General features: G+C 45.6%; 1 protein-coding gene across 1 annotated transcript in view; it reads right to left on the reverse strand.

Moving 5' to 3' along the window:
* MOCS1 (molybdenum cofactor synthesis 1) overlaps positions 1-2,416 on the reverse strand; it is a 47,043-nt gene extending 44,627 nt beyond the window's left edge. Inside the window, exon 1 of the mRNA XM_057554335.1 lies at positions 2,279-2,416. The gene's annotated coding sequence lies outside the window, so the exon portion shown is untranslated. The remainder of the gene's footprint in view (positions 1-2,278) is intronic.
* Positions 2,417-9,916: the final 7,500 nt, after the last annotated feature.

Genomic DNA, 9,916 nt, shown 5'->3' on the forward strand with positions numbered 1-9,916 from the left:
CCACAACTACTGAGCCTGCGCTCTAGAGCCCGAGAGCCACAACTACTGAAACCGGCTTACCACAACTACTGAAGCCTGTGCACCCTAGAACCTGTGCTCCGGAACAAGAGAAGCCACCGCAATGAGAAGCCCACACATGGCAACGAAGAGTAGCCCCTGCTCGCCACAACTAGAGAAAGCCTGTGCACAGCAACGAAGACCCAATGCAGCCATAAATAAATAAATTAATTAATTAATTAATTTATTTATTTATTTATTAAAAAAAAAACTGTTAGAAAAAAAAGGATGAGGCACAAAGAGGTTAAGCAACTAGTCCAAGAACACATGGACAGTAAGTGGTGAAGCTGGGATTTGAACCCGGAAGTCCGGGTCAAGAATCCATGCTCTTAAGCACTATGCCCTGTTGGTGGCCTTGATCCTGACCACACCCCTCAAATAGTCCCTTCAGTTAATTCCCTGAGTATCTCTTTAGAGCTCTCACCTCCTTCCTGCTGTAATTCTGTACTATAGTCTATTGTCTTTCACAGTCTTACAAAAGATTCAGAAGGGACTGGGACATACTTAAAAAACTAATTTTGAGTTAAAAGAACTTTATATTTTTATATCAAAACCAGATTCTAGGTAAAGAAAGTCTGTTAATTATAAACAAAAAATAATTCCATTCCCTAGCTCTTTTCTAAAGAATATTATGAAGCTAACATGAATGATAACACAAGTCCAAAATCTCTTATCTGAAGGCCTTGGGGCCAGATAGATTTTGGAATTTAAAATGTTTTGGAGTTTTGAAAAATCTTATTTAATATTTATACACACTGTATGTGTATGCAAAAGTGTTTGAATATATTACATAACACAGGGTCTAGGAAAGCCTTCTGGAATCAAACAAATTTTCTGCAAGAAAACAGACATTCACACTAAGCGGGATAGATAATGCTTATAAGTAGTTCATGTCAGTAGGTCACGTTTTGTTGACAAATGAAGGATGGAAAAACTTTACTTTTCAGAAGTAGTTTGTTTTTTGGAATTAGAGATGAAGGCTTGCGGACATGAGGTAATACAGAATCGGGCCAAAGGTAGTAAACCTAATAAACTGTCATCAGAGAGAGGAGTACACACTTTCCCCTTCTAAGTTCTGATTACTTCCTCAGGGAGGAGGATGGAGATTCCAGCTCTGTTGCCTCCCCAGGTCAAGATGAAAGAGATTTTTTTTTTCCCCTTGAGATTTGGTGCACTGGGGCTGTCCTTATGCTATGAAACACTGACCCTAAGAAAGAAATCAGAGTTTTTGCTTTTGGGGGTGGGGATAGCTTCTGTTTGCACCTCCAGACCCCCTTCTCCATCTTTTCCACCTTGCTCCGGGCCTCAGAAGGCTGACCTGTAGAGGCGACCTGTGCCCTCTGGTTTCTGACTGAGTTTGTCCAGCGGGGAGTCCTGGCAGGAGATCAGAGCAAGGGAAGGGCAGTGGCCGGGTGCTAGTCTCTCAGGTCCTGAGTGGCTGCCCTGGGATGGCCGTGTCCTTCAATTGCAGTCATAGCCTCTGTCAAGGTGTCCTCCCCATGTGGCTCTCTCCTTCCTGGGGTTGGTTATCCGTTCCCCCCTCCTTGTTCCTTCAGGCCTAGGAGTGGTTACCACCCTTCAAACACACACACACACACACACACACACACACACAGAGTCACCAGCTCCAGGATACTGCACTTCCCCTTGGGGTTTCCCTACACCTTTACGTTTATGATTTCCCTTTCCCATTTCTCAGCATTCGAAACTTCATAAATATGCATGCTTCTTCCCTGTGTGCTGTTACCCATGGGTCCATTTTTTGAAACGCAAGAAAGGCCCCCAGAAATGTGTGAGGGGCCGGGTGATCAGGCAAAGATGTCAAGGGCGAGGTCATCCAGAGCAGACCCAAGATGGCAGGCATCCCATCATTCAGTTCACTCCCTATGGCCTCTGCAAGAATCATTTTTCCTAAGAGATGACTCCTTGGTCATCTGGCTCTTCGTTCTTTGGCTGTCTTTCCCTCCCCCAGAGTGACTGTATTCAGAAGGCATGGATATGCCCTCAGAGTTCTGCCTCTACACTACACTACAAGGGAGACCTAACTCTGGGCAACTGGAGATTGTTCACGGGACTCACAACTCTACCAGCTTCCGGCACTGCCAGCCCCTTCCAGCCCTCCCTGTTCTACTCTTTCCCCAATCACACCTTGTTTTTTTGTCTACCCTTGACCTTTGGGGAAAGGGATAAGAGTAGAGAGAGAAAGAGGAGTAGCTGATACCTGCTGGTTCATCTGACTTCCATGCTTGCTTCAAGGCTGCTCTGTCACAGTCTCGCAGCCAGCCGTTTCTTGGTTCATTGCTCAACTTTAGGACAAACTGTTTCCCCAGCTCCTAGCACACGGTGCAGCACAGGCAACAGAAGAAAGGTCAAGTCATCGGGTTCTCTATTTTAACACAGAGTAGATAGAGCTCAGTCATAGGGAGGAAAAATGCAGGAAGATGTCCCAACAAGCATGGGGATGACCGTGTCCCTCCTTGTGCTTCTGCAGCGGAGGGTCAAAGGGCAAAGCATTGCCATAGCATCTGCACCTCTCCCTCCTCCTGCCCCCATTCGAAGAAGAGAACGTGAGGCTGAGAAAAGCTTTTATCTGTCAATACATCCCGGACCAGACATCTCCCACCTCTGCAAGGACTAATCTCCTGCTGGCACACTGCATTTCTCCTCTCCTTGATTATGTTAAAATCTCCATCTCATGCCTGCCTTTAATTACGCTTCAAAAGGCCCCCTTCTATTGACTTAGCCATGTGACTTCTATTGACTTAGCCATGTGACTTCTATTGACTTAGCCACGTGACCTGGTGAAGGGGCCGTGGCTGGGTGGGTGTGGCAGACACCAGGCCGGTACCATAGCCCACACTCCCTGGACCCTCCACTGTACACAGTAGCTGTGGTTTTTATCTGCAGCACTGCAGTTCTTCCCACCTGGAGCCTGAGGGTTTTCTCAGATGCCAGAAGAGCTTACTGGCAAGGGTGAGGGGGTGAGCGCTGGTGAGGGGACACCTCCGGAGGCACCCCTCGCCTAGTGGGGCATGGGAGGCAGTAGATCCATGACCAGGGGAACCATCCTGAGGCCTGGTTCACACAGGTCCCCAGGGGGCCCCGGAAGGCCTGCACCCTGGCTGTGCGTGGCTGTGCTGCCCATGGGTGCCCCCTGTCCTGCCTTTTCTCCCTTCCCTGCCTCCCTTACCCTACTTCGCTGTGCTTCTGGGGTTCACCTCCCAAACAGACTACCTGTACCCAAGTACCTGTCCAGGGTCTGTTTTCGGTAAACTAAGACAGTTGGAAAGGAAAAAAAAAAAAAAAAGTCATTTACAGTTGCTCTCTGCTCCTGTTACTTCTCATTCACTCTTCCACCCCACGGAGAGCTGGCTCCGTCCCTGACACTTTGAAACTCCAGATCTCGCCAAATCCAGTGATTCTGTCCTCTCACACTTGACCTCTTGGTAACAGTTAACCGACCATTTCCTCCTTGGAGCACGCTCCTTTCCTGGTTTCTGGGACAGCCTTCTCTCCTATTTTCCTCTTACCACTGAGCTTTCTGTCATGGTCTCAAAGATGCCCTTTTTTTCCACTTCCCACTTAAGCATCCACATTCCTCAAAGCCCCTCCTTAACCCGTTTCTATTCTCACTCCTCACACTCACTGGGGGCCACCGACTTCACTGGCTTCCATTCCCACAAATGCCAGCGATGCCCCCATCCATGCATCCCACCCAGGCCTCTGTGTTGAGCCCCCTCCTGTGCAAACCTGCCTATTGGATCGAACCTCTTCTGTGTTCCATGGATCCTCAGATAGGCAGGCTCCCAACTGACGTCTCTGTGGTGGTACATTTTTCCTCTAAGAAATCTGTCAGAGAAGGATAGAAAAAAGGCAGGAATGTGAGGAAGTGGGGTTGGACAAGGTTATGATCGTCTCTACCTTGGAAAGCAATCTAAGCAAAATGAAAGGTGAATGGAAAAAAACTAGTGAAAAGAAAGGTGGCAAAGATACAGGAGAAGCTTTCTGAGAAGGCAGAGGGGGAAGACTAGAAGGAAGGAGGAAGAAAGGTTCAGATTCAGAAATACTTGCAGGTGCCAGGGAAATACGCTGATGGTATCCTTGCTAGTTGGCCTGTTTCCTCCTTGCACCAGGGGGCAAGATCACTTGCTGGGGGTGGAGTGAAATGGAGGATTTGAGAGTGGAGGTAAAATTTTGGAATGGGGCATGAGTTAGGGTGAAACAATGGAAAGCACAACACAAACTGGCTTCAAGAAAACGAGGAGATTAAGTGACTGATACAACTTGACAATCTAAAGGCAGACTTGGATGCAGGCATCCTTTGGCCCAGAGGTTGAGGATTCCATCTGACTCCTGCGATTCTCTTATCCCCCCACCCCTCATGTTTTAGCAGTTATAGACACCGTACCCTCACTGCAACACCCAGAGCCAGGGGGTCTCCTCTGAGGCTCCTGCAGAAGACAGGGGAAGCTTATTTCCCAGAAGCCTCTACAATTGTCTCCTGGTGTCTCATTGGCCCAAATTGGGTGGTGGGCTCATCCATGACGAACCAATCACTGTGGCCAGAGAAATGGGAGAGCTGATTGGCTGAAGCCCATCAGGTTCCACCCCTGGAAATGCAAATGAAGTCAAACCCACCCAAACAACATGGTTGAGAATGGGGGAGGGGCACTGCCTCAAAGGAAAATTTGGGTGCTTTTGGGAGGAAATGCTTGAGGTGGGGGAGCCGGGGGAACAGATGCTGGGAAGTCAACCAACAAAGGTCCACCATGGTTCGTTTCTGAGGAAAATGTGAGAAGCAATTGTTGAAACATTTGTCAAGGTGACAGGGATAGAGTAGGATAATTAAATAGTCAGTTTAGAAATCCCACTAGGGGATTAAGGACAGAAAGGGAATTTTAAGAGAGTTCTGGAGACTGTTGTAAACTAATGACCACTCAGGAAAAGAATCCAGTAACCTAGCAACCATCTACACTACCTTGAAGGAAGACCAGGTGCACCCAAGCACCAGACACACTCAGGCCGCAAACCCTGATAGTTAAAACACAAGACAGTAGATATGGGGTCTGAGTCTTGTTACATGAAGTCAGAGAGTTAACTGTCCTTGAAGAGTAGCATTTCTACATGTAGTCAAGACAGAAATATAGGTGAAAGGGGACATTATACTGAAACCTGAGATGAGCTACTGTATTTTAGTATATGTTACCACCCTTTTGCTAATATACATATGATTTAGATAGCACCATGATGGTCCTGGTTTAACCATATAGGGCCAAAGGAGGAATTAATGATGTAAGCCTTGACATCTGCCCAAGAATGAGGAAGAAGGTGGCCTTCTCCCCCCATCCCTGCCGCTTTTTCTTTGATTATAAAAGTGTTGCCTTCTTTGTTCTCAGGGCTGCTCTCCCTTGCCTGCCTGCTTGTATCTCTCACAAGCATCCTATGCTAATAAACTCACTCTTTGCCTGCTGCTTTGCCTCACGCTGAATTCTTCCTGTGCTGAGACAAAAGAACCTGAGCTTCAGTAAGTCCTGACACCAGGTGAGCGGGAGGGAGATGCAAGAGGGAAGAGGTATGGGGACATATGTATATGTATAACTGATTCACTTTTTTATAAAGCAGATACTAACACACCATTGTAAAGCAATTATACTCCAATAAAGATGTTAAAAAAAAAAAAAAAAAGGACGCTGGGTTCGAATCTCCTCCTAGTCAGGGATCATGGGTTCAGGTCTCAATCTGAGCTGCGGGGGCGGGTGTTCAAGTCCTAGCCCATAGGTTTAAGTCCCAGTCTGAGTTTTGGCTGGGTTTGAGTCCCACCCGAGAGGGAGTGTGGTTTCAAAGGTGTGCTGTGCTCTGGCGGGGTTTTGATGTGTGTGGAGCAGAGAAATCTGTAGTGGCTTCATGCCTCTTGGTTTTATGATTGTCTGTGGCAGCCTGGTGGTAGGAGGGGAGAAAGTGAACAACAGGATTGATCCAAAGTTAGAGGCCTGTCTGGTACCTGTGAGGACAACTGGGCAAGTTGTGAGCCGAGGGTACTAGAGGGCTTGAAGAGGTGGTGGGGGAAGCAGGGAATTTGGAAAGGAGCTGAGAGATTAAGCTTAAATGGAGCGGTTCAGGGACTGAACTTGCAGGTGAACTCAGAGAAGGTTGGGTTGGGAGGAACAGGAAGTGTCCCCAGGAGACAGCAAGAGAGATGCAGTGAGCTAGAGAGAGAAAGCTAGCGAGAAAGGATGAGGGTGACATATTGGCATTTAAACTTCAGAGGGAGACAGTGATGGGAAGGGGTTTCCCGGGTTCTATTTTCTCAATGAAGACATCATGACACACGTATGACAAGTCAGAGTGGGCTCGATAGCAACATAGTAAACATCTAAAAACCCACACCAAAAAAAAAAACGAAAACAAAAAACCCACACCAGCCTCAGGAATCTGAGACATATCACCAAGGTTTCATCTGCCTGGGTGTCCTGTCCCCCAAATGTCAGTCCAGCTGGGCTCTTTGGGCAGAAGGGCCACTGGGGGCTACTGGCCATCTCCCTGTCTCCAATACTGTCTATATAACTCTGAGACCACCTCACAGTTTTCCTTCAGCCATGGGCTCTGGAAGAGTTTGTTTTGTTTTGTTGTTATTGTTATTTTGCCTTTTTCTTCCAGGATGGTTCAGAGCATCTTGATTCTTGAGACAGAAAAGAATGGAAAGGAAGGATGCCAGGAATAGAACACACTGTATGCTCTAACGTGTTTATTTTTTAATCAAACACATACTCTGGGCTAAGGAGATGTGCATAGAATTTCTACAGGATGAGCAGGCAAAAGGAGACTTAGGTGGGATCTAAAGTTCTAGTTGACTGGCTTGACCACTGACGTGCTCTGTGAATTAAATCCAATTATTTAAATATACAGACCCTCGGTTATTACATATACACAATGAGCTTAATTATGGCTTTATACCAGACATCAGCAAACTTTCTCTGAAAAGGACCAGAGAGTAAATATTTTAGCTTTGGTAGGTCATACAGTGTCTGTTACACCTACTCTGCTGCTGTAGCAGGAAAGCAGCCGCAGACAATATGTCAACTAGTAACTGTGGCTGTGTCCCAATATGACTTCATTTACGAAAACAGGCAGTCACAGACTAATTGTAAAATGCAAAACTATAAAACTCTTGAAGACAATGTAGGAGAAAACCTAGATAACGCAGGAGGAAACTAGATAGCCTTGGGTATGGCAATGACTTCTTAGATACAACACCAAAGACATGATCCTTGAAAAATACAGACTTCATTAAAATTAAAAATTTCTGCCCTGTGAAAAACAATATTAAGAGAATGAGGAGATCAGCCACAGACTGGGAGAAAATATTTGCAAAAGACACACCTGATAAAGGACTGTTACCCCAAATATACAAGAACTCTTAAAACTCAACAGTGGGGCTTCCCTGGTGGCGCAGTGGTTGGGAATCTGCCTGCCAATGCAGGGGACACGGGTTCGACCCTGGTCTGGGAAGATCCCACGTGCCGCGGAGCAACTAGGCCCGTGAGCCACAACTACTGAGCCTGCGCGTCTGGAGCCTGTGCTCCGCAACAAGAGAGGCCGCGATAGTGAGAGGCCCGCACACCGCGATGAAGAGTGGCCCCCACTTGCTGCAACTGGAGAAAGCCCTCTCACAGAAACGAAGACCCAACACAGCCAAAAATAAATAAATAAAAATAAAGAATTATAAAAAACAAAACAAAATACTCAACAGTAAGAACACACACAACCCAACTTAAAAAATGGGCCAAAGAGCATAACGGACACCTCATCAAAGAAGATATACAGATGGCAATAAGCATACGAGAAGATGTTCTACATCATATGTCATTGGGGAAATGAAAATTAAAACAATAATGAGATTTTTCTACACCCCTATTAGAATGGCCAAAGTTCAAAACACTGACAACATCAGATGCTGATGAGGATGTGGAGCAACAAGAATTCTCATTCATTGACAGCAGGAGTGCAAAATGATACAGCCACTCTGGAAGACAGTTTGGTGGTTCCTTACAAAACTAAACACATTCTTATTATACGATCCAGCAATTGTGCTCTTTGGCATTTACCAAAGGAGTTGAAAATTTATGTCCACACAAAAGCCTGCACACAGATGTTTCTAGAAGCTTTACTCATAATTGTCAAAACTTGGAAGCAACCAAGATGTCCTTCAGTAGGTGAATGAATACATAAACTGTGGTATATCCATACAATGGAATATTATTCACTGCTAAAAAGAAATGAGCTATCAAGCCATGAAAGATATGAAAGAACCCTAAATACATGTTACAAAGTGAAAGAAGTCAATCTGAAAAGGCTACATACTGCATGATTCTACGTATATGACATTCTAGAAAAGGCAAAATCATAGAGACGGTAAAAAATATCAGCAGCTGCCAGAGGTTGGGGAAGGATGAATAGGCAGGGCAGGGGCTGGCTAAGGATGAATAGGCAGAGCACAGAACATCTTTAGGGCAGTGAAAAGACTCTGATACCATAATGGTAAATACATGTCATTATACGTTTGTCCAAACCCGTAGCACATACAACACCAAGAGTGAACCCTAACGTAAACTATGGACTCTGGGCAACTCTGATGGATCAGTGCAGTACTCTGGTGGGAGGCGGTGATAATGGGGAGGCTGTGAATGAGTGGGCACAGGTTATACATGGGAAATCTCTGTACCTTCACCTGGCTTTTGCTATGAACCTAAAACTGCTCTAAAAAATCAAAGTCTTAATAAACAGGCAGCAGGCAGGATTTGACTCCTTGAAGTATAAAAAGGGCAATGTGGGAGCACATAACCTGTTTCTTGGGTCCCTTTGACCTAGCTTTGGCCACTAATGGGGACTCATCACCTCTGTGGTCTAAACCAACCTCTCTCACCTAGATGTTTGTGGGAGGCCCAGTGGCTGTCTCAAATATGCTAATAAATACAACAGACTATTTTTTCCTGCTCATCTCCCCCGCATACACACACACCTTTACTTTGTTAGTAACTAAGGCCTGCTCTGCCAGGTGAAAGACCCTCAGCCCTTTAGATGCCAAGCCCCTCACCCCCCTGCCCTCACCTGTGCCTAGTACAACCCTGCACTACCAGATGATAGCATCGTATGCTGTCAAAAACTACACAAATTACACTATGTTCATAGCAAATAGGGTTGAAAGCTTCTCATGTTATTAACATCTAATAGAGGGCTATTAAAAAGAAAACAGGTAAACTGGTGTCCATTTAGGCCTGATGTAATGGGGAGAGAGATTTAATGTGGGGATGGCATGAGGGTAAGGCTGATGTATTAGAATACCTATTGCTAGCTACTAGAATTAACTTCTATTGTCAAGCCACTAAAAAGTCATTGGTTTATTTTTCATCTACATCACAGTTTGATGCATACTGGGGCAAACCACACAGTCATTCAAAGACCCAATCTTTTTACATCATAGGACGCCACCATCTTTTAGGAATTTGCCTTTCTCTGTGTTCAACCAGAGCTGGAAAAAGATGGGAGAAGGAGGGAGTAGAGAATTTTGTAGGGAGATTTTTATGAGTCATGCCTAAAGATGATAACATCACTTCCATTTATGTTTCCTTGGCCAACCAATTCATATGGCCAAACTTAGCTGCAAAGGAGGTTGGGAAATGTAGTCAAACTGTGGGTCCAGACAAAGAAGAAACAGGTTTATTGAACATATAGGAAGACTATGACAGGTGGGGATGAACTGAGTGACAGACATTACTCTCTACTCAGAATTACTTTCCCGGTTGACAACTGAGTCTGTGTTCCTGTTGGGACACAATTATCTATGGGCCTTGCCTTCTGA

This window comes from Balaenoptera acutorostrata, chromosome 10 (genome assembly GCF_949987535.1).
Source record: "Balaenoptera acutorostrata chromosome 10, mBalAcu1.1, whole genome shotgun sequence".
NCBI classification, from domain to species: Eukaryota; Metazoa; Chordata; class Mammalia; order Artiodactyla; family Balaenopteridae; genus Balaenoptera; species Balaenoptera acutorostrata.